General features: G+C 37.6%; 1 long non-coding RNA gene across 2 annotated transcripts; it reads left to right on the forward strand.

Moving 5' to 3' along the window:
* The first annotated feature begins 1,374 nt into the window (after positions 1–1,374).
* Positions 1,375–25,259, forward strand: LOC145502464 (uncharacterized). Of its 2 annotated transcripts, XR_014051325.1 has the most exons (3): positions 1,375–1,485; positions 1,774–1,870; positions 24,898–25,259. It is a non-coding gene; the product is annotated as an uncharacterized LOC145502464 (long non-coding RNA). The 2 variants fall into 2 exon arrangements; XR_014051324.1 differs by having other exon boundaries at positions 1,375–1,870.
* Positions 25,260–26,578: the final 1,319 nt, after the last annotated feature.

A 26,578-nucleotide genomic window follows, 5' to 3' on the forward strand; every position in this document is an offset into this window, starting at 1 on the left:
TCGTTTGAATCGTCGATGAAATGACTTTCTGGATATTTTTTCCTTCGGGGTCAACAAAAACCTCCGATTACAAAATCACGCCGAACCCGCACGTTGCAAAAAAATCTTTTGAAAACCCACACTTCGAAGCGATATATCACTTTAGTGTTAATAGCTACCACACATCGGTACAAGGTAAATCTATTTCTAAACAATCCAGCTTTATCGTGTTAAAATTTCACCGAAATCGAACAAAACCAGAATTAATTAGAATTTTTTTTTTTGTGACCTCACTTCCCAGACTTGACTTAACAAAGGAAGCAACGGTCGCCCATAGCAACCGAAAAACACGAACATAACAAAGCCGACGTTTCGGCCAAAAAAACTCCAGAATTATCGCCTGAGAGCTTAAACTTAAATGGGAACATCTTTTTCGACCTTTTTTCAACTGATTTAGACGAAAGACTGGCCTCGGCCGGCTGCAAAAAAGACCAAGAGAAAAAACAGAACAGGAGAGTATAACAAGCCGATAATATTTCACCGCGTGGCTTTCGGCACGAAAACGAAAATACAGCTTACTTCTGGATAAATTCAGCCTTAGAAGCCAGCAACTGGTTCCAAATTACTTCCTGTATTCTTACAAATGTCCTGACTTCCATCTCCGAAAGATTTTGACCCAATTTTGAGCAACTAACCATTTCGCCGACGGCGACCGCCATTACGGTGGCTTGGATACTAAATTAGCTAACTTGACAAAATTCTCCCGAGGGGGGGATATGACGTAAAGAGCTGAAAAAATGGCCTGTAATTGGCTAATGATGAGATCATCCCACTGTCCAAATTTGGTGAGAATCGAAAGCAACGCCAATTTTCTGTCACATTTTCAATATAGGTTGGGATAGAGTTTAGTGTTCCTATCTTCATGCCCATAGATATCCCGAAGAAAGTTCCAAATTGAGATCATTACGTCATGGGAGACAACGGCTACGACTGATGGTGCAATAATAGAGTTTGTGTTGATCAAGTGATGTGATGTCCATAGTAAGAAAAGAATCATCAATGACTGCTTTAGAATGTGCACTGCGTTCCGACGGTAGTGCTGAGCAAACAGTTAAATTTTAAAAGCGCGGTTATAAGATCTAACAGATCTTCTTGTTAATATTCGTCACAGGATGTGGCTATAACACCCAAGGCAAATTTCTGCTCCCGAAGCAATATAATTACTGAAAACGTACTTGAACTTAAACAATCAAATCTTCTAAATATTATACTAAAAGCTTGTTATGTAACAGTATTTATAAGAATAATGTAAATACAGACACACAACTACGTATGTATAATAAGGGAAAGTCCCGTCCTAAAAAATATTGCATGCTTCATTGGAAATTGATTGCCCGTCGGAAATAAGTCACATATTTTTTCAATCACATTTTACTGAAGCTGGGTTTGCTGCAAAGTCGGAATAGTTTGCTTTTCAGTCTCTTGAAAACTGCCACTCCGTTTTGGGTAAGTACATTGCTCTTTCAAGTAGTCAAGGCCAGTTGCATTTTCCTGTTGGAAGGAAACTTAGCTCTTTCGCTTAAGATTTGGCATTTATGCGAACCCCGTATTAGTTAATGACTTGTATTAAGTGGTGGAAACGTGAGATCGATTGTCTCCAAAGTATACTAGTCGCGTCGGGTCGGTTTCGTGAGCTTTGAAATCTTTGTATCGATTTTATTTTGAAAGGCTGTGAAATGTTGCTAACTGAATTGTTTGTGTTAATACTGTTGATAAGTCTTATTTGGTAATCAGGTGCCAATTGCGACTACCATGATTGACATCTTGTGGATTTGCGCGCTGTCTGTAGTGCTTATACTGATTCAGAGGCAATCTATGAACGTTTATGCAGGTAAGTTGACAAAATGGCTGTCGTTGGCTGTCGTTGCGTGTTTTCTAGTGAAACATTCGTCTGCCCAATATAACAAAGCCATCAGGACATAATTAATTCAATTACAAGCCTCCTGCTAACAATGCACATTTTTCTCTGTGATTAAGCAAAGCGCGCAGTACAATTGAAGAAACACAGCAGGCCAGTTAAGGGCCCATTAACCGATCTTTTCGAACCGTTGCTAAGGAAAATTTATACTCATATAACCTCATCATTTTTAGGTAGTTTAGAGTCATTTCATGTGTTTTAACTTTTTCATGATTAGTACCACTAGTGATGACGTCATCAGGCCATGCCCATGGTCATGTGACCAATACTGAAAAAACGCAAAGGCTCCCAGGCAAATTACTTTATCAGGATTTTTTCCATTGATTCAATATTTTAATTTAAATCCTCATTACGCTATGCATAGATTTTGTTTCATTTCTAAAAGGTCAGATTTTGAGAGAATTCGTAATTTTCTGAAAAAAGCATGATTTTGAAAAAGAAATGTATAGCTATCTTTCCAACGTTGGCTTTGATCGAAATCCGTCGAAAAAGGCTGGATTTAATGAAAAACCGCCTTTCCTTTAGCATTTAAAGAAACCGAAAGTGCGCCCGATATATATTGGAAGTAACCCTATCAGCGCGTGCGCAATTTACACTTCCAGTGCACTTCGGTAAGGTCAAACAAAGCCAGACGGAGTTAGTTTTTCTCTTTCTATTGCTCTTGTTTTTCTGTCTTTTTCTTATTTTGTCTCTGCTTGTACTTTTTTTACTTTGCATTTTGTGAAACACAAAGAAAAACATGTAAAATGAAAGCGGATTTGGAAGTTATCGAGTTGTTTTAATTTTCCGCGCTCAGGCTGACGTAAGTAACCGGAAGTAAAATTTCACCTCCTTAGGAACGCTCGCGAGCGCGCGCGTAAATCGGTTAATAGGCCTTTAAAACCGGTAATACTGGTGTAAACAGGAAGTGTTGTACTTTGTTTTTATTTGCGACAGAAGTATGAATAAACATTTGCTCTGAGGGCGTTGGGCAGGTATGCGTTCAAAATCGGGTGACTTAATTTTTCTCAAGGTTTTCTGACACAACCGAGAGCAAATTAGATGGCGCGTGCTCTTATATTTCAATGGAGTATGGACAATTTCTCGGGGTTTCTATGGTATTGCATTACGTCAACCGGTGATTGCTTTAAAGTCCCACTATTCGCACCAGTCCGTTGCAGAACGAGTATAAGATCCTACTCTCTAATGTATTCATATCACTTTCACGTAACTAGCGTTCTCTACCTCAGATCCTTAGTACTGGCTACTTCTTTTCACGCTCAACCCTCGCGTCCTTTAAACCGTGTTCTCTTCTTTTCCTTTCGGTTTTTGTTTTCCTGCCTCACCCAATCCTCATTTTCTTTTTTACATTCACGTCTCTGTGAACGCGGTCGCCACTTTTCTCCAAATCGTATTCGAGCATGGAAGGGACTGCTGTGAATAGTTAGCTATCAGTCATGAGTACAATTCCACTTGAACACTAATGCAAATGCTGCAACCTGATTGTTTGCGTGATCGTACAATATCAGCCATTGGTGCAGTGGCTGGTCGTCTACCAAATGGCAACTTCTTCTTTTTTTTTTTTATTTTTTTATCTTTCAAGGTTTTCAAGGAACAAGTCATTTTGGTGCAAATGGATAATTAAATTCCTGAGAAGACTAAATGAAGGACATTAACAGTTTCTTGACTTTAAAAACTTAAAATAACTTTATAAGAAATTGATGCGCGCGCATACAATTTCAATTTCAAACGAGAATTCAATTTGAGCGATCTTTCTATTGCGCAAAGGTTAATAATACGTCGAGCCTGAAGTAATTGGAAACCGTTATTTGCAGTCCATTTCAGTTAGAATTCTACTAAAACAATTAGATTATTCGCTCTCTTATTTCGGTCTCATTAGCTATTAACTCATAGAAATCTCCAGTTCATACTCTTATTATTAATTATATTGATCACCACTAAGTTTACCTTTGTCGTTATGGCCAAATGGTACGATCTCACGCTGGCACTATCAGGCGATAGATTGCCCATTGGGGACAACAGACGATACAGCGCCTGCGCAGCGAAGTGGCTCATGAGACGCAGCCTTCTATTAGACTTTAACGTGAAGATAAAAAAAAAAAATAATAATAATGATAATCCTCTAATATGGATTTTAGTTTAAAGATATCACGTACAAATAGTTTTTGAGCTGAAATCTCCCGTAAATTATGGAACAGCAAAAGAGCAAGTGGCCACAGACGCTTCGAGATTGTCGAGAAAAGTTGGCTTTTAAATTCTCGTTTTCTACGTCTTTGCAAGTCAACATTTGACATAAAAGGTTGTTTGTAGACTGGTGAATTTAATTTCACCCCAGATGGGTTTACCCTTATGCAAAAAAAGAACGCGTTCAGTTCGTATTACGGTAAGAAATTTCGATTTTTTTTAAAAATTCGTATCTTTGTCAGATGTTTTAGACACTTGAAAATAGCGCAACACTTTACTTGGTATAACATTTTTCGTCTTTTCTAAGCGTCAGATCCTTGTGTTGAAATGCTTTGTTCTCATGTTCGATAATGCTTTTTTTTTTTAACTTCTTCCACAAAAACATTCATTCTGTAGCTTCTCTTCTTTTTTTTTTTTTCTTTTTTCCGGCCTGAGGTGGCTTGGCTTGATATTAGTGCACATTTAACTCGAAGACGCTCCTCAATTCTTGTGGCGTTCTCTTTTACAGCAAAACCACATCCAGGGATATTTTCATTCAAAAGTTGCATCAATGTGTTGAACTCGGATGTATTTGTTTTGATCATTTCCCAGCACAGTAGCGCTGAAAATGGTATGTCAATGCAGCATAACGATTTCGTACTCTTTCGTTTTTCTTCTTATACATATTTCAGCTGGTTATTTCTCCAGAGCTGGACAGATAGTCCACGGATGTCCTCCGTAACATAGTCCGGGAAAAATCCCCCCAAAATCTGTTCAACCGACAGAAGTGTTTGAAAATGTCACAAAAACTTTCGTATGAATGAAATAGTAATACAAGCTGCCAAATTTTACGCCCATTATATTTCGTGGCAATTTTAACTTAATGTTTATTTTGCCAATAATAAGTTTTCTTATATGATGATCTATTGTGTTCATAGGACCACTGATGAGTCCTGTATTAAAATAATTAACTAGTACTTCAACCAACACCAAACTATTACAGCAAGATGGCTGTGAAAAATGAACATAGATGTCATTAAGCGAAAACAGTATTATTTCATACTTTCTGAGATTTTCGGATTGAATTGATCTCATGAAAAACCCATACGGAAATTTCTTCATCCAATCACAATCGCGAAAAGACTTTCTCTAACGTAGGAAACGCGTTTCATCCAATCAGAAATCGGCTGTCAAAATGAATCAGTCAGTACCCAGCGCTTTCACGCTGTTGTTGGCGCTTCTTCAGTCTTCATTCGCAGAAGTTTGTAGAGTTTCCACAAGCTAACACAAGCTTTCTAGCAAGTTAGCTATGAACCACAGACAATCTATGAAGATCTCTGAATGGCGGAGGGTCCTAACAGGCTTATTGCTTTAGACAAACCCATTGAAGACAGCAGAACAAAAACACTATGTACTCGGGTAAGAACCCGACGCGACGTTAGCTTGTTTTAGCCAATTTCTCAAACAGAAGGAATAGACGAGAAAAGTGGAAGAAATCATATCAGATGAACTCAACAAGTGCATGTGCAAATTTATTTTAAACGTCAAACGAAAAGATGAACAGGATTTCAAACCATCAAGCCTTCGAGGGTTCTTTTCAAGTTTTAGCCGGTTTTTAAAGAAGACAAATACCCCAAAAGCATTATCGATGACAAAGAGCTCTACTAAGCAAGGAAATGACTGGAAGCTCGAAGAAAAGAACTTAAAAAACAAGGCAAATGAAACAAATCAAACGTGGCCGAGGCGTTGACCGAAGAAGATGTAAACATTCTGTCGAAAAAAAAAATATGTTGTAGACTTTCGAAGAAGCGCCAAAGTGCTCCCGGACTGAATAAAAACATAACTTGACTACTGTTATGCTGAATGAAAAAGCAGAGAAATTTTATTAAAACGGTCGATGTAAGTTTTATCAGCTGATCATGAAGCCGAAGGCGGAGGCTGATAACACTAACTGAGACATTGATTAGTAATAGTAATAGGACTGAGTGGAGTCCAATTCGGTCGGTTGTCATAAGAGTGATAAGAAAATCAGACGACCGCGCAGCGGGGGTCCGATTTGTTCATCACGAGTATGATTACAGACCGAATTAGACGACACGAAGTCTTATCACCAATTGATCATAAAATCTACAACTTCCGAGAAAAGAAGAAAGGGAAAAATTGCAATAAAATTAGGCGCCAAAAACTCAAAAGCAAGCACGTGCACGCACGCACGGAACTACAACTTTAAACGTGATTGGTTGATTTAAGGGCCCATTAACCGATTCATGCGCGCCCTCGCGCGCATTGATAAGGAGGTAAAATTTCACTTCCGGTTACTGACGTCAGCCTGAGCGCGGAAAATAGAAACACTCAAGAACTTGCAAATTCGCTTACATTTAAGATGTTTTTCTTCGTGTTTCACAAAATGCAAGGTAAAAAAAGTACAAGCAAAGGCAAAATAAGAGAAAGACAGAAAAAAAAAGAGCAATAGAAAGAGAAAAACTAACTCCATGTGGCTTTGTTTGATCTTACCGAAGTGCGCTGGTAGTGTAAATTGCGCTCACGCTGACAGGGTAACTTCCAGTATATATCGAGCGCACTTCCGGTTTCTTTAAATGCTAAAGAAAACGTGGTTTTACAATAAATCCAGCCTTTCTCGACGAATTTCGATTCAAACCAACGTTGGGAGCAAAGCTATACATTCCTTTCTCGAAATCACGCTTTTTTCAGAAAATTACGGATTTTTTAATATTTTGAAATTCTCTCAAAATCTGACTTTTCAGAAATAGAACAAAATCTATGCATAGCGTAACGAAGATTTAAATTAAAATGTTAACTCAATGAAAAAAAATCCCGATAAAGTTATTTGCCTGGGAGCCTTTGCATTTTTTCAGTATTAGTCACATGACCATGGGCGTGGCCTGATGACGTCATCACTGATACTACCGATCATGAAAAAGTTAAAACTTATGAAATAACTCTGAGCTAACTAAAAATGATGAGGTTATATCAGAATAAATGTTCCTTAGCAATGGCTCGAAAAGATCAGTTAGTGTGCCCTTAAACTACAACTTTGAATGTGATTGGCTTATTGAACTGTCCGATAACAAACTGTCAAATAACAAACTGTTCAATAACAAACTGTCCAATAGAAAACTGTCCGATAACAAAGTCTCCAATGACAAACTGTCCGATAACAACTTGGCAAGTGAATTGTGAAAAATAGGAGTTTTTTAAACCAGTCACAATCTCGGAAATTGTAATTTTTATGATTATTTCGAATATCACAAAAACCGAATCTCATAATTATTTTATTATACATTGTTTCAAAAAAATAGAATAAAATAATAATAATAATAATAATGATAATAATGATAATAATAATACTAATAATAACGACAAACGCATTATCGCACTGAACACAGTTTATTTTTGACAAGCCATGTTCTTAGGTGAACTTAACATCGCTCTTGGAAACCATGCATTGCGCGCGCAACCTACGGATTTTTCACCAATCTGCTAGCAGATTAGTGAATAATCTGTAGGTTGCGCTGTTTCCCGAGAATTAACTCTAGGCTTTTAGCCAATGAGAAGACAGATGGTGACTACAATGTATAATAATCTCAAATGATTGAAGTGGCCATGGTATCGTGTGTTTGCATTACGAGCCGAGCTTCCACCTTTATTGTGATGAGATGGGAAGATCGAGGATGCATTTTCAGAGGACGAAAACTCTGAAACGAATGTCTTCTTGAAGTTCCGGAACGAACAAATGTGAATTTTTCAATTGTGTTGTCTTTAGGAAACAACGAGAAATGGCATTTTGAAGAGCGATAATCCATTTTATAGCCATTTCCATGGACGACGGAGGAAAATTATTTTGTGTTCGAACTTTTTGTTGGGAAGCGCGAAAAGCTTGCGAATTCAATTTTGCTGATACTAATATCTAAACACGTTGCATTTTCAATATGAGATCGAAAAAATTGTTTCGCATTGTTGGCGTCTTCAGCAGCATGTGCTATTTATTGTAGAAGTTTTACCTTTGAACATTTATCCGTAAAATTGCGTTGTTTCCGTTCGCACTTTTTATCTAAGTACCAATAGCTACTGCGTGTGCGTGAAATTTAATTCTGGCCATGTTTACTCATTGATCTCCTAAGAAACCTCCTAATACACTGTAAATGCTGCTATCGTTTCGTTCACTGTTCGCTCATCCATGGCGAAGACCAGGAGGATCGCGAGCTCGGTGAATAAGAGGCCCCGTGGCAACAAACCGCTGACCAAGTTGCTTTCTGTTTATAAATCTTACAGTGACTTTACAACTATACATATGTGCTACCGAGATTGATTTTAAGTCTTCATATATATAACTCTTACTTTGATTTACTTGCATGCAATCTAGAATTAGGGTCTGGTGAATCTGACCTAGGCACGGAATCAAGCGGCTCAGATCCTACCGGTAAGTAATTCCAGAAAGAAAAATTTAAATAGCAAGGGAGGATGTAGCCATATTTGTGTACCAAATTCAACGGTTTACAAATGTGCATGTCCAACTGGTTTTCTCTGGGTCAAGATAACAAGACATGTAAAGGTTGTAAGTCATTTGTCTTTCAGGCATACTATTCCTTATATTGGTTGACCATCAACAAATGAAATAGTTGTCAGCATACATGATACTATAAAACTTTATAACCTACTACTTTTACGTTGCCTTGTTGTAGGACTAGCTTTTCACAGGCCCTTCCCATTTTTATTAGTTTTATTGTTGTTGTTTTTTTTTTCCAATTTCTCAATATAATTTTTTCAGTGATTCAGTTTCATTTAAAAGTTCATCTTCTCTTGACTTGTTTTGTCTCACCTCTGCAGTGAGTTCTTCATATAATTCATATTAATTGTTCTTGTTCGATAATGCTTTTTGGCTTTTTCTCCAATTTTAATTCTTCACTCAGCATTTCAACTGACTTAACTTCTTGCACAAAAGCATTCATTCTGTAGCTTCCCCTCAAGAGAGATTTTTTAATCCGGCATGAGGTGGCTTTAAACTGGTTTATATTAGTGCACTTTTAGCGCGAAGACGCTCCTCGATTCTTGTGGCGTTCTCTTTTTACAGCAAAACCACATCCTGGGATATTTTCATTCAAAAGTTGCACAAATGTGTTGAACTGGGATGTATCTCTTTTGATAATTTCCCAGCACAGTAGCGCTGAAAAGGGTATGTCAATTCAGTAGGACGATTCCATACTCTTTAGTCCTTATTCGTTTACATATTTCAACTGGTTATTTCTCCACGGCTGGACAGATAGTCTTCGGGTGTCTTCCGTGACCTAGTTCAGGAGAAATCCCCTCAAAAATCTGCTCATCCATAATTAATCAATGGAATGTCACAAAAACTCTACCAGAAATGAAATAGTAATACAAGCTGCCAGATTGTACGCGCGTTTATCTATATTTTTATTGCGCCAATAGATGAGTTTTCTTATAAAATGCTCTTTTGTTTCCATATGACCAATCACGAGTCCTGTGTTAAAAGAATTAAGAGCAAATGTCACCAAAAACCAAGCAAAATTTGAATTCGGCGGGAAAAGTCGAAAAATCGATTTTTCTCTCTTTTCGTCCACAAATAGCCCTTAGGTAGACATGAAACGTGATGTAGTTTTTTGGAGCTCGAAGCGCTTTAAATGCGAGAAAATCGCGAAAAACGATTTTTGCCTCGACGGTCGCCAAAATGGCCGATGGCAAAGGCTTAAAATTAGTAATCTAAACTTAATTTGCGTCCGCGCGTAAATGATAACCAAAACTTATCGATACTTTTTCTTGAAAGACAAATTATTCAGCTGTCCAAAACAGGTTAGAACTTGACTTGAGCGCCATTTAAGAGGTGCCCTCTGTAATTTTCAACTATGGCCATTTGGACCAGAAAAAATCAAATTCCTCAAACTTTTTCAGATGAATGGTCTAGATAAGTGATTCACAAAAATATAACTTTCAGTTCAATTCGATTCGTATTTTAGCGCTGGGGCTTCCATCTTGGTTTTGCCCCTCTGAGAGGGCTTTCAGCGGCCATTTTAGGGCACACTTTTAACAATTTGCCATACCAAGAAAACGATCTAACTCCGGGTAAAAACCCTTTATTCGAGACAAGCAAATGTTTCTTGTTACATTGAGAGGCTGTTTTGGCAATTTGATCATCACCTGATTTTTCTACAGAATTTTAAATTTCTTCCCCCTCGGACTACTCATGAAGCGCCATAAAAAAGGCGAAGTTTAAAGGAAAATATCGCCAAAAGTACATCACTTGAGATCCCAAAACTACCCTCCACTTAAAGAGCAATGTCTCACCTGTAAAAACACGCAATAAAATTTTGGGGCAGTTAAAACTGGAAAATGTTAGAAGAAGAAGTTTAAGCCGTGTTTTTGTCAACAAAGACCGCCGTCCTAATTAGCATAATAACGTGAAAGTAACGATGCACAGAGAAAATAATGATATATTCCACTTATCTCGCGACATGTCGACAACTGGATGTTCCACGATGCCTCATGTTATATTTCCAGTATGTTTCAGCCACATTTTCGGTGATTAGTGTACGAAATCACTCTCACACATCGCCACGGTTAAGCAGATTTCAACTCTCCGAAGCCCGCTTCATAACATCTATCAATATTATTTGTCTTTCGCCTCATAAGCCGCCGTTTACAAGAAGTTTAACAATTTGCTGAGATCCTAACTGACCCAGAAGTCTGTTAGCAGCCTTTAAAATCTTCCTTTTAATCGGGGATTCTCATCAAGAACTCGATTAAGCTGAGTTCTGTTTTGATCTGTTATGCACCCGCCATTATTCCACAGATTGCGTTACATTTGACAAATGCGCATTCCAACGGGTAAGGGTAGGGTGGGTAGGAAGTGAAAATGTAACCGACATTAAAGCCATTTTACGCATTTCTATGGCTAAACTAGTTACTGGCTTTCCCAGAATGATTTGAACATGAGCTTCTGCTTGCAGGTATTTTCTAGGTTATTTTTGCAGTGTAGGGTGGGGGGCTGCTGCCGGAAGTGCCATCAAATTTTGCAAAAGACAACAGACTGACGAATAGTGCGCAGGAAGTAATGATAAGCGACGTTTTATTGAAACTTCTTACATTTTCTTAGCCGTGTCACTTTTCCATCAGAAAAGAAAATGCTCAGAAAATTACTGAATGGCAGTTAAGGACGGTACTTTCTTTTTTAGGCATGGTTTAAACGCCAGGCGCGCGCTTGGGTTGGAAGTAGTGACGTAATTAACTACCCTACCAAGCGTGCGACTTAAAAAAAAATTATATTGTGGCCGAAACAAATCTCGCACTAAAATTACGAGCCTGTACTAAAACCGGGATTACCAGAAAAGCAGCATATCGCTAAGCACTAACTGTGAGCGGCTTCCAGCTGAAAAACTACCTTTTATCGTATCCGTAGAAAAAATCATACTGAAATTCAACTGTAGATGGCATAATGCGCGCGCAAAACAACTGCGAGAGACGTCATTGTTTAACTTACTTGGAAAGTAACAAGAAAAAAAGTAACGGACACCGACAAAGTTTTCGAAAAGATGAAACAACTCATTTAACTTTTAACAAAGGGGTGATTACAGCTGCATTTTATGGTATGAATTGGAATTAGGAAGCCTATTCGACAATGCATTAGTTTTTGGCTGTGAGGAAAAGTTACGTAGACTGTATTTTGGCTAAGCCAGAGGAGTGCTGTTGCGACGATTCTGTCATTAAATACATATCAAAAGTGGTTTAATGTTAGCACTTACCACGTAGTTTAAAGATGTTTTTTAATATGTTTAGTTTTCTGCATGTAAAGGCGAACCTTAGGAGAATCTGTGAAGAAATATCTTTACCATTTTTTCAGAAAATTGCTACCGTCAGCAGTAGCTAATTATCTCGGAAAAATTAATGACTACCCCCAGTTTTCTTTGTGGATTCTAATAACCCTGGCTAAGAGCTACTTTTTCACGTTTTCTTAATCTGGCGGAAACACGTTTGTATTTTGTAGGCACCATTCGTTATGAGCCTGAGGCACCCCACAGCCGCTAATGTCGTTCAGTTCTATGATGGCGCACAGCTGCATGTCTGCAACCCTATGCAGGGCGCTTTAAAGTACCCGCATCTATCAAGCGAAGCACTAATGTTGACGCTTAGCTTTTTAAAGACATTATAGATGCGTTTAAGGCACACAAGTTGAATGAGTCATAAGCAATTGGATGAGTTAACAGACACTTGTCAAAAATATCTGCAGTTTGATTCTCAGCGGTTGTTCTGTCTTCTTGGAGGACCTTCTCCTGTCTGTTTCTAAGCTTTGAAGCCATTCTCGAGAGGAAGGATCAAACGTGGCAAGGAGTCAGGAACTCATCACAGGTGAACCGCCTAATTCTGGCCTCATCTTTTGAGCGCCTCATCTTTTGTGCTACAGTAATTGCTTCGACTTTTAAGGCCGTTTCCTGACCCGAGAAAAACTTTTCTTGCGCACTGCTTGTCAGTCTGTTGCCTTTCTCACCATTTGATGGCATTTCGGGCAGCGAAAGACACAAGTATAATGCTGAACCAAAAAAAAAAAACACAAGGAAGAGGCTTTTTATTGGAGTTCTATCCGTATTCTATTTGTAATAAATGAAAATTCTCGTCAAAAACTAATAGCTGTCAATGAGATTAGGATAAATAAACAGAGAATGAAATGTGTCCCGAATTCTGTACCGTTTAACACGAATTTCTTACATGGCAACCTTTGTGTTTGCAAAGAGATCGGGACACATTTCATTCTCTGTTTATTTCTCCAGCCCCGTCTTTATCTATCTATTCAGTGTAACAAGTGTGGGCTTCGAAATTACTAACAAGGAGCTGCGTTACCTAACCTTAAAACCCCTAAAATCTGATACAAAACTTTCATATTCCACAGTGATATAAGTACTAAGAGTCCAGAATAAATGCTTATAGCAGTTGACGTACATTTATTTTATCCTAAATAGCTGACCATTGTTGAGGCCCCATGGTGGGAGAGGGGGAGGGGGGGGGGGGGGTGTCGGTGTATCCTTTATCCTGTTAATTTTTGTCCTAAATATCTTGTATCCTGTTAAATCCAGCTCAATGATTTCCTACTCAATTAATGTCCTGTTTTATCCGATCTAAACATGCTCTACCGCGTTAATATTTCCCCTAAATTTCTTGCATCCTATTAACTTTTTACCCAAATATCCAGTATCCCAAAAACCCCTAAAAGGGCCTCACTGATGAACTGATAAAGCTGATCAAGATACACAGATCATAATCTTTTGACCTGATACTGTCTATCGTTTTCTTTTTTCTTTCTTTTTTTCTTTTTTAATACACGACGCCCCACCTACCCTGCAAAAATAACCTAGAAAATACCTGCAAGCAGAAGCTCATGTTCAAATCATTCTGGGAAAGTCAGTAACTAGTTTAGCCATAGAAATGCGTAAAATGGCTTTAATGTCGGTTACATTTTCACTTCCTACCCACCCTACCCTTACCCGTTGGAATGCGCATTTGTCAAATGTAACGCAATCTGTGGAATAATGGCGGGTGCATAACAGATCAAAACAGAACTCAGCTTAATCGAGTTCTTGATGAGAATCCCCGATTAAAAGGAAGATTTTAAAGGCTGCTAACAGACTTCTGGGTCAGTTAGGATCTCAGCAAATTGTTAAACTTCTTGTAAACGGCGGCTTATGAGGCGAAAGACAAATAATATTGATAGATGTTATGAAGCGGGCTTCGGAGAGTTGAAATCTGCTTAACCGTGGCGATGTGTGAGAGTGATTTCGTACACTAATCACCGAAAATGTGGCTGAAACATACTGGAAATATAACATGAGGCATCGTGGAACATCCAGTTGTCGACATGTCGCGAGATAAGTGGAATATATCATTATTTTCTCTGTGCATCGTTACTTTCACGTTATTATGCTAATTAGGACGGCGGTCTTTGTTGACAAAAACACGGCTTAAACTTCTTCTTCTAACATTTTCCAGTTTTAACTGCCCCAAAATTTTATTGCGTGTTTTTACAGGTGAGACATTGCTCTTTAAGTGGAGGGTAGTTTTGGGATCTCAAGTGATGTACTTTTGGCGATATTTTCCTTTAAACTTCGCCTTTTTTATGGCGCTTCATGAGTAGTCCGAGGGGGAAGAAATTTAAAATTCTGTAGAAAAATCAGGTGATGATCAAATTGCCAAAACAGCCTCTCAATGTAACAAGAAACATTTGCTTGTCTCGAATAAAGGGTTTTTACCCGGAGTTAGATCGTTTTCTTGGTATGGCAAATTGTTAAAAGTGTGCCCTAAAATGGCCGCTGAAAGCCCTCTCAGAGGGGCAAAACCAAGATGGAAGCCCCAGCGCTAAAATACGAATCGAATTGACCTGAAAGTTATATTTTTGTGAATCACTTATCTAGACCATTCATCTGAAAAAGTTTGAGGAATTTTGATTTTTTCTGGTCCAAATGGCCATAGTTGAAAATTACAGAGGGCACCTCTTAAGAATAAACATCACAATTTTGAAAAAAATCCCTTTCAGTTACTAGGTCGAATTCCTAATTTACGAATAAAATTCAGAGATATTTTTCGACATGTGCCATAACTCCAAATTCCTTGAAACTTCGCCTTTGGAACACTTTAAAATCAGCTTGGGTTACTCTTCCAGTGCTTTTTTAGGCCCGGCTGAAAAACCCCGATTTTACTTAAAACATCACGAAAAGTAAACAATGGACTTCTGGGTGTTGGTCTGAGGGCAAGCGGGTACAGGCATTTAAGTCCTTATATTATGAGTCCTTTGTACTAATAAGCAAATTGTTTGTTTGCTCCTGAAATATAACGGTAAAACAGTTCAATCGCAACGCCAAGTAACATTATTTACTCAGAGTATGTTTTATCGCATCGAATGCCAGACATGACAAGATGTCGATTTCACACCAAGGCGAAACAGGAAGGCAAACACTTTTTACTACGCGGCCGTCCAATAATTAATATAAGATAACTAGTCGCTAAAGGAGATATTTACTGAATTAAAGCTTAAAACAACTTCGTTTTCTGTAACCTATCAAGTTCGTTTGCAAAAAGTTATTTCAGAGTCATTTCAGAACCGGCAATACAGGTTAAATTTGGTAAAGAAATCTTAAGTTTTATTGTTTATTTTGTTTGCAAGTCACGGTTTCATTCCCGGCCGTGGAATTTTACCAAAGGGCGGTGGTTTATTTCCGAAGTAAAACATGTTTCCGATAGTCTTTTGTACTTTTGTCAATAGATGGTTTGGTTTAAATTGGTATCTACAAACAAATCGGAGTACAATACGTCTCACGAATTCCAATCAAAAGTTCGGTCAGAAATATTTCCTGCCAAAGCGAAGTTTTTTTAAAATAATGTTTTCACGTTGTTTCGACTTTCTGCGATTGGCAATCCATGACTCACTAAAAGACCCATAGTTAGATGGACTGCAGGATAGAATATTTAAGCACGCCAAATCAATTTAAGCTAGCCTGCAGTGCAGGCGTCTTATTGAGGCGAGTTAGCGTTACAACCTTGCGACCGCCTTTTTAGACCGCCATGTTAGACCGCCATGTTAGACGGTGGAGAAAATTTGAAGTCCACATCATGTGGAGGTGCATCAAATACTGCCCTGCTGTAATTGAAGAAAAGAGTTCCAGTGCTTGATACTTGTAAGTGCTTTACCATAATTGGTTTTTGTGCAACCATGGCATCAAGAAACAGTTGGCGTTTTGAAAACTCGTGTGCCTTCACCATTACTTTGTAGACTGTTTTTCGTGTAGGTTTAGGTGTAGGTTTCACTGTATTGAAGTTCATAGTCAGTCTCGAACACATTGGAGAGTGTGGGTAATTTGGTCTGCGTTAAAAATGATTGTCTGGTTAACTGAGACAAACTTGAATACAACTGATTTCCAATATTCATTATTGAAACCAGATTCTTAGCAGAATTGATTCATTGTTTGTTATTGTAAATCAAAGAGCATAAACTCATTGCAACACGTTGTCCTGAACTTATTGTTTTGCTAGGGTCAATGTACATTGGGGCAGGACCAGGGTTTTTCTCTATATCTGAACTCAGTTGAAATTTACAATAGTTTGATACGTGTCTGACTCTTATAAAGACACATGGGTCTATTACAAGAAAATATGGATACATACCGACTTGCTCTATGCTTCAATTTAACTATCCTTTGATATACCCTGACAGAACAATTCAACAAATACTTCTTCTCATGTTGTGCAACTTTATTTAATCTTACCCTCTTCGTATGAAGCTTACAAACATTATTTGTAACTTTTCTAACCTTCACATAGCGACGTAGCCAAGAGGACTTCGGTATGCTTAGACGAATACGCTCATAAACAAATTCCTTCAGTCTCCTGACGTTTCAGAGTAACTTCTGGTATTCTACTGGGTGCTCGATCACGTCTAAATACACGGTTGTGTTTATATGTAAACATAATATGAGATAGCTCGTTTGATATAGCTGGATTCGCTTGATATTTCTCGATAGAAGGTTCACTCGTAAAGGAGTGCTCGTAAATTGATCTCTCGTAAAGTTCGAGGACCGACCCGTTCCCAAAACGCTCCACAAGTTTTAGTGTGGGTCTACCGCGAACGATGTGTGACTTTGTATATACATTGAGCGTAATAGCCATCGAATTTCTTTCGCTTTCATCAAGCGAGGAATTTTCCACGAAGGCGGCCGTTGCTTTAAACCATGCTCTCTAGGGTTCATTCTACGCATGCGCATACACTTCACGCATGCGCTGTAGTTGAACTGCGTTTTGTGACTGAACGCAAAAAAAAAAAAAAAAAAAAAAAAATGGAGCCGAATTTATACCTCGGGCGTTTCCTTCGCAAAGCCCGAGTAATTAATAGAATTCTACTAGTATACTAATACAAATGCTGTAATCTGATTGGCTGAGCCATTGAACACTATAAGCCATTAGTATGCAGTGGCTGAAGGTCGTCTAGGAAATGGCGAGGTTTTTTTCGTTTTTCCAAAGTTTTGGAGAAAAATCTTGATGCATATGGATAATTAAATTCGTAAGACATCTAAACGGTTTCTTGACTTTTAAAAATGTTGAACTTATTGAAAAAACTGATGCAAGCGCACACACAACTTAAATTTTAAATAACAATTCAATCCGAGCGATCTTTTTCGGGCGCAAAGTTTAAGAGGCTGAACAAAATTTTTAATACCAGTGTTTCATTCGCCATTTTCTCTCAAACCCTTGATCCTTTGGTCGCCAAAAATGGCAGCAGGCAAGTTAACAACACAAAGCTCGGTGTTTAGATAGTTTAGCTGACGTGTGCGCCGTTGCCATGGCAACATCAATAAATATAAAAAGGCCTTTAAAATCGGTTTTGTTTATTTGCAGAAAATCTCGTCATTAGATTTTCTTTAAAATTTGCGTGCAACAAGCTTGTAACGATGCTCACTATTTTATTAATAATTTAAAAGAGAGATCTTTAATAATCCCTTTTTGAAGGTTCACTAGAATATCTAGAATTTTCTTTGTTAAAGTTCTAATTTTTTTCAGTACTCTGATTATTTATTTCCTAAAGTAGTTTCGTGCTAAATTTCGTGAAATTCTAATCAGTGGTTCTTGAGAAATAGGCGAACTTCCGAGAGTGCAATTTTTCATTCAATCGCAATTTTTTGACTTACTACGCATGCGCTGCATTTAACTGTTTTTTTTTTTATTTTTCTGTAACAAAGGAAAAACTGAGAATTGCTGAGTCCTTTGCATCATTACCTTTTCTAACATGCCTTTGTAATAAAAGACTAAAGCCATCAATACACTACGTTCAATTATACAGAAAAATAGCACAGATAGTGCGGGTCTTGGGTAAATTAAATGATCGCTCTATTGACGGCATGTTTGTGTGTTGCAATCCTTGTGCGCGAAAAAGCGCGCGCGAAATCTGTGTTCGGCCACCTTGAGGTGGCCGAACACAGTTTTCGCTTGTTGCTGGCAAATTATAAAGAAAATCTAATGACTAGATTTTCTACAAATAAACAAAACCGATTTTAAAGGCCTCTTTATATTTAATGATGCTGCCATGGCAACGGCACATACGTCAGTTTAACCATAAAAAAAAACAACTTTTGTGTTGTTAACTTGGTTGCTACCATTTTTGGGGACCGAGGGATCAAGGGTTTTAGAGGAAAAGGTGAATAAAACATAGATATCAAAACCTGTGTTCAGCTACCTTAATAATACGTCAAGATAATATTGGAAGCCGTTATTTGAAGAAAATTTTAGTAAGAATTCTACTAAAACAATTAGATAATTCGCTCTCGATTTCTATGGGTTGGTAGTTGATTCGGCCTTCGGCCTCATCAACTATCACCTCATAGAAATCTCAAGCTCATAATCTAATTGTTAATTAGCAGAATTCCACCAGTGCACTAAAGCAAATGCTGAAATCTGATTGGCTAAGTAGCCGTGCACTATCAGCCATTAGTGTGCAATAGCTGGAGGTCGTCCACAAAATGGCGACGCTTTTTTTGTTTTTCCAAAGTTTTGAATAACATTTTAATGAAAATGGAGATTAAATTTACGAGAAGACTAAAAGAAGGAACTTAACTGTTTCCTGACTTTAATAAAAACTTGAAATTATTGAAAAAATGATGAGCGCGAACACAACTGCAATTTCTAATGACAATTCTGTCAGAGTGATCTTTCCAAGGCGCGAAGTTTAATAATACGTCGAGAAATAACTGTAAATCGTTACTTGAAGTAAATTTCATTTAGAATTCTACTAAAACAATTAGATTATTCGCTCTCGATTTCTATAAGGTTTTATATAATAACCTAAATGTTCTCGCATTTTGATTGGTTGTTGCCTATGATCTATTAGAGGACAGATGCACGATTGACGTCATCATTACAAAGTTTAACCTCTGTGTGTTAAAATGGCGGAAAGTTTTGAGAATTTAGATAATATTTTACGCTACTGGGCGGAGGGTAAGGTGCAAAAAAGTCTCGTCGAGGCATTGAACAGGTACGAGAATAAGGAAGAAGAAAGAAAACGCCGGTTGTCATTTAGAAAATCACTCAAACAAAAATTTTCGAGAAGTCTCAGTCGTCAGTCGACTAAACCAAATACAAAATTGGTATTCAAATTACTCTAAGGTAAGAAACCATTGCTTTGTCTTGAATTTAAGAAAGCCAATAAACAAAATGTTTATGAGATTAATTTATTTAAAGAATTCAACTTTTTCAGTCTCAAAATAAGTGTTGACCGACAGATTGATGTCAGGAATGAAATATCAAAACATCACTTCGTAAAATCAGTTAAAACTAACACATAACCTTACATACCGACGCGAATGTTCCAGGCCGTTTCAGGGCACAGCAGTAAAAAAAAGTGCATAGCTCACCATAGCTCATAGCAAAATGTATTGCAGTTATTAAGTGTCTCAGACACACTATCAATCCGATTTGAGAATCGTTAACGACATAGGACACAAATTTCCACAAAAAACCCGAATCGAACGGCCTCCAATGTGGATCTCAACTGCAAATTTTCCGAGCGTAGTTTTTATAACTCCTGTAATATTCAAGGGAACGTTTTTAAGCTTTTCGGCTCACAGGGATGCTCTGATTACATAAACTGTCTCTACTTTTCCAGCATTTTCATCAAGATTTGTATATTTCACAGTTTAATTCTTCTTGCGCTGTAAGTTTTCATTCCACGAGAAGTGACACTCGAGTCAAGCTAGTTTGACAATAGCGTGATTTACCTGGACCAATCACAATTCTTTGCTACGCATAGCAACCAATGAGTTTGCTTCATTTTGTATAGACAATAGATTACGTCAAATGGCTATTTTTTCTTTTTTTTTTTCTTTTGAAGAGATCACGGAAGACGTCAAAATGTGGTAAGAAAATCACTGACACACTTGGCTATCGCCTCGTGTGCCACTTTTTTTGTTCTTGCCACATTTTGACGTCATCTGTGATCCATTACTGAACAGACGCAAGCCAACATGGAATCGATTTGCTAAATACTTGATTCGGCCTTCGGCATGATAGAAATCTCGAGCTCATAATCTAATTGTTAAAGAGTGCGTGCCTGTAAAAATTAGACAAATTCTTAACTTCGCGGCAAGGGTCAAGAATCAATTAACCTTCTGTTGGTTGAATCGTAGAAGCATAACTTTGAGATTCCCGTAAAAAAAAAATTCTTTGGAAAATGATTGTGAGCGACGCGAGAGCTTTTCAAAGTACGTTAAAAATGCAAATATTCGACCTTCCGTCGTCAAATTTTAATTTACGGGTTAGACGGATATTTTAGCATGCGCCACATGTCTTGACCAATATTAAGTTGAAATAGACAAAGAGCTGATATTTTTGAAATCTTCTAACTTTGTTTGCTGCAAAAGGCAGGTCCAAAGCCGATTTACCGCGTTTCTCTCACCATTCGTCGCAACATAAAGTACTAAAGTTGTTTCTATTTACACTACGCTCGATGTACATCACCAGCTGTCAACGTATTTAAGAGCCACTGCCAGTAATTATGGAGAACTTGACGACGGGAGCGAAAATTCGAATTTTGTTTTATTTGGTCAGAAAGACCCTCTTGGTGAGCCATTTAGCCATTTAGATTGGTAAACCCATAGTACAGGTCTTTTTCAGAACCTTTTATTTCTCAGGATATTCGTATATTAGAAGTGTTACGACCCTCTCAAATCAGGTGAAATTTGGGTTGTACATTAGATAGCTGCATTTTTCAAACAACCAAAAAGTAGACAAAACGTAATTACCTCAAGATGATACCTCAGAGAAATGATCAAAGCGTAAATTACAACCTGCCAGTACTGACCCGTTGAAAATGCTCAATTTTGCTTAAATTCCATGGGCCATCTTGGTTGATCAAGCGGCATTTCGGACTTTCCTAGATTTCACCAAAACGTGAACTCGGTGGAAACTTTAAAGTATGTTACAGGATTTAATCAGGATTCACGAAGAATATATAAAAGGGGGTACGAGTTCTCGAATTCATCACTTTTTTAGCAGAATGCATTGCATTGAACCAGAATGCACTACGTCAATTTTTACCAGAGTGCCCTGCGCCACGAACAACACAATGATGCAACATCCGTCGAGCCGCCGTCCTTTTTTGCGTAGATTCCACAAAGAAAATTTGCTCTGATTTACCTCTGGAGTGATATGAAGGAGATAAATCGTGCTTGACTTTCACAACTCTTGCTTTTGTTCCTAATGCAGTGTGTGGAAGTTTGTAAATCTGGACGATTAACTGCGACATCTTAATCTGAAACTTAGTATGCCATTTCTTAGCAGACTTTCCTCCTGGGTTGAATTCTTAAATGAAGAGAAATCGTCTTTACCAAAGCCTGTAGAATGATTAAAATAAACAAAAACCGTAGAACACGGTAATTTAATATACGCCGCGATCTGTTCCGTTTCATCCAAACATGAATCTAAGCTAAAGCTTAAGCATTTTCACATATAGCGATGGACGCGTCTAGTCTTCCACACAGTCTGTCAGCATTCTAGAGATGTTTAATGTTTACTAGTACAGAATTTATAGATTAGATTTGTGCTCCAACAATTTTCACATCTTTCGATTTTCGAGATTTGGTAAAGAGGAGGTTAATGTGTATCGTTTTATGTCCAAACATAGTTCAGATCACGATGAACTTTTTTTGTCTCGATCCCTTGTCACACCTCGTCGTCGATGCGTCATCATGGCTAAAGTTGATGCATACAAAGACAGAGTTTAAGTTTCACACAACGATTTGACACTACTTTAAGGAAAAAAAAGGTAAAATTTGTCTTGGAATGCGCAGATTTATGAATCACTACGTTAAATATGTCTCTATCAACAGAATGTGCTGCAGCATTACTATCTTTTAGATAACCTAGAATTTATGGTTTATTTAAGGTGCAGAGGATAGAAGTTGTCTTCAAAATGGCGACATTTTCTTGCACTTATTTCGTACGTAAAGAAGGAAAATTTAGAAACATTGTTGGTTATTGATCCATTCCCTAGAAGACTAAAGAAAAGAAACAGACTGTTATTAGACTTTAAGGTTACTTCAAACCTTCGCGGGTGTCCTCCAGAAAAAAAAAAAAAAAAAAAAAAAAATTCGTACGCGCGCTGTTTTGAGAGAAACCCCACAAACTATATATCAATAGGAAGGTTATAAAATGTAAAATTCGATAAAATTATATTATTTTTTGCCGACTGCCTTCCTAAGGCGGCAGAGGCCGTCAGCGCAAAAACGACCGACTGAAATTGAGGCGAATTAATTGGGTATCAAATGCGATCGTTGATGCAAAAGAACTGTACAGTGTTAATCACAAGGCATTAATCTCTCAAAGCCTGTCAGCACTTTCTTCCATTTCTATTGGTTATCTTTTTTTTATATAATAACCCAAGTTATTCTCGCATTTTGATTGGTTCTCACCTATGATCTATTAGCGGAGAGACGCACGATTGACGTCATCATTTTAAAGGTTCTACCGTTGTATTTAAAATGGCGGAAAGTTTTGAAAATTTAGACACTATTTTACGTGGCTGGGGAAAGATAAGGTACAAAAGCTTCTTGCCGAGGCATTGAACAGGTACGAGAGGCTAGAAGAAGAAAGAAAAAGCCGTTTGTTTTCCAGAAAATGACTCCGAAAAAATACTCGAGCAGTCGTAGTCGGCAGTCGAGCGAGACTAAACAAAACACAAAATTAGTCTGGAAATTAGTTTAGGTAAGAAGCCATTGCTTTGTCTCGAATTAAACAAAACCAATAAGCAAAATTTTTACCTCATTAATTTATTTTAAAAGAATTCAACATTTCTCAGTCTGAAAACGATTGTTGACACAGTTTGATTACAGGAATTAAGCATCAACCGTCATCAGTTTAAATATACACATAAGCTTAAGTTTAACCTTGTTTTCCGACGCGATTGTTCCAGTCCGTTTCAGGGCACAGAAGCGAGTAAAGTGGAGCTCACTACAGTTCCCGGCCAACTGTATCACAGCTGTAAGGTGTCTCCGACAATATATCAAACACATTTGACAATTACCAACCACAGAGGACATAAATTTCCACCGTCACTAACGCTCGTTTCACCCAAAACTCGAATCGAATGGCCTCCAGTGTTGACCGTAACCGCAAGTTTTCCAATCGTATTTTATCAACTCCTGCAATATTCAAGACAACATCCAAACTTTTCTGCTCACAGGGCTGCTCTGATGACCAAAACTGACTTGACATTTCAGCATTTTCTTTAAGACTTGAATATTTCACAATTCAATTCTGCTTTCGCTGTAAGTTTTCAATATTAAACTCAAGTTTGACAGTGGCGTGATTTTCCTGGACCAATCACAATTCTTTGCCACGCATAGCAACCAATGAGATTGCTTCATTTTGTATAGACAATAGATTACGTCAAATTGCTTTTTTTCCTGTTCGCCAAGGTGGGCAAAGGCTGCATTTCGAGTTATGTTGAAAGATTTTAAAATAAAAAACCTTTTCCTGTTGTTTCTTTATTATATAAAACAAATAGATTCCATGCTGCCGTGCGTCTGTTCAGTAATAGATCACAGAAGACGTCAAAATGTGGTAAGAACAAACAAGTGGCAAACGAGGCGATAGCTGAGTGTGTCACTGATGTTCGTACCACATTTTGACGGCTCCTGTGATCTATTACTGAACAGACGCACGGCAGCATGGAATCTATTTGTTAAATAGATCTGTCAAGTTCCACTATCCAAAAATTCGCGTAACGTGTTGCGTTAGAGACCGCCACGGGAAAAGTATAGGAAATAAAAGAATTCACCGACAACTTTTTGTTCCGTATCTATCAGTGCGTGTTCCGGCCAAATTTCACGGAAAACCGTCGATTCTACATACCCTATTAATTCATTTAAAGAAGAGGTTTTCTTTTGAAAAACGAGTGTAAGTTTTTGCCTTCAAAAGATTTATAGAAATGTCACGCCTTCTCACAGGGATATGTCAACTCAAAATGCCGCCAGCCAATGAAATAACAGAACTTCTAGCGTTCACAGTATGGAAAGTTGAGTTTCGCGAAAGCGATAGTTTTTCAGTCACGGTTTAGGCGCATAGGTTTTAGGCCGGTGGTCAACAATAAAGGGCAAAACGGAGAAAAACGATGTGCAACAAAACAAAAAGAAACTGAGGAGCTATTTCCGAAGCGTGATTACAAAACGACACTTTTGACGGACATGAAATCTCAAATTGAAAGTATTTGATATAGGATCTCTGGATTAAGCCGTTTGCCGCGAAAAGGTCGCTGAGCAGTCCATGCCTTTCGGGGATTATGACACCTTGACGGTTTATTAACTTTTATTTAAAAAAAAAAAAAAAACTCTTTTTCCCGATAGCTCGCGCGCATTTTAATATTTTATTTTCGTTTTCTGGAAAATGTTACCTTGAATAACGAACATTAATTTGGTTAGAAAAAAGAAAATTTGGAAAAGGTAGCCCCGCGAAGGTTTGAAGTAACCTGCTTAAAACTTTAAAACTGTCGAATAACCTCATCAGCTCTCCCAAACAGCTGTAAGTCTTAGACAGACAGATTAATTCACACGCGACATTTTTGCTAAAGCGTGAAATTTAATACTACTTGATGAGAAGTAACTGGAAATTGTTATTTAAAAGAAATTTGTTTCGAATTCTGCTAAAAAGGTAAGCCGGTACCTATTTTATGACATCAATTACTAGCTCATAATCTAGTTTTTAATATTTTTTTATTAAAGCTCTTACCTGTCAGCCATTGGAGACCCCGGAAGGAGCCAGTCTATTAAAACCGCTCTCTTGTAACATCGAGTACGGACCGAAATGCGTGTTTACCTGTAAAGTTGGATTTGTCATGAGCAGGAAAGAAGGGGAGGCCCGAAATGTGACTACAACGTGCTTACCGTCTGGAAAATGGAGTAGAAAACCCATTGAATGTAAAGGTACTATTTATAGATAAGACAATCTTTTGTCGCAATTGCAAATATCTGTGATTAGAATGTTCAGGTAAATGTACGAAATGTACGAGATATTTGAGGTACAATAAGCTTACTTCGACGTTTATCTTATTTTACATTAAATATGTCACTATCAAATGAATATGCCGCAGCATTACTATCTTTTAAATACCGTATCATTTATGGTTTATTTAATGTGCAGAGGATGGAAGTTGTCTTCAAAATGGCGACATTTTCTTCCACGTATTTCGTAGGTAGAGGCTAAATTTAGAAATATTATTAGCTATTGATCCATTCTCAAGAAGGCCAAAGAAAAGAAACAGACCGTTCTTAGACTTAAAAGTTTCAAAATTGTCGAATGACCTCATAAGGTCGCGCAAACAGCGGTAAGTTTCAAAAAGTGTTAGCACAGATCAATCCACGCGCGACATATTTGCTAAAGCGTGAAATTGAACATATAGATTTATCCAAACCTAAAAGCGGAGCTCCTCAATTACTTTTTGGAATGTTGCTACCATTGAAAATAATCCAAAATGTATGTGAGGTAAATTGCGAATGATTTAATAGTTTCAGCCGGAATTAGGATTAGATCAGCAGATCGAGGTGTAAGATGGTGTGATAATGAAATATAGAGCCATTATTTCAAGAATTTCTGGGAAGCCACCAAAAATCTTGATCACCTAACAGAACTGTCTTCTGTGTTTTTTTGGTGACATTTCTTGTTCTTTCCTACCTTATACAGAAAGACAAGGCATTGTTATTAATCATTATTAATCATTATAGTCTTTCTTAGTTAACATGAGGACTCCCACACAAAAGAAGTTTACACATTTTTCTGGTCTGGGGACTGATGGAAATGCATGGTTACAATATACTCAGTCCCTAAATCTCTACCAAATGAAATCTCGCAAAAATACCAAAACAGTATATATATGTGAAAAGTTGGAGAGGTTTGTTCTCTAACTTGTCCCCAAAGATACATTTAGCCATCTTCACTATTGTATGGAGTCTCCTCCTGCTGGAAGGGTTTGCAATAAGCAAAATCATTCTGGCATGAACGGTAATTATGATATCTTTTGCTGATCATGAATACTTGTATAGGCTTCTAATAATAACTTTATTATTCAATTTCAATGTGATTTGTTCTTTGTATCGACTGAGATTGTGGACTACAGGAGCTGTTATTGGGTTCCATTAATTAATTTTGCTATGATCAAATTATACCAAGAATTATAAGTAAGCTAAGAGTAAGTTATATTATGTACATGTATTTTGTCTGCACTACACAACCAAATTCACTCAAAGGTTATGAGGCATAGGTACATTTGTCAGAAGAGCCCAGCATATCCAAGATATGTTTTGATTGACTCATCAATTAATTTACAGCAAAATGGATAAACAACACATCAATATCCTACATGCACCAGAGCCGGACATGGGGTTATAAGGCAATCATTTAATAACA

The sequence above is a fragment of the Orbicella franksi genome, chromosome 11 (genome assembly GCF_964199315.1).
Source record: "Orbicella franksi chromosome 11, jaOrbFran1.1, whole genome shotgun sequence".
NCBI classification, from domain to species: domain Eukaryota; kingdom Metazoa; phylum Cnidaria; class Anthozoa; order Scleractinia; family Merulinidae; genus Orbicella; species Orbicella franksi.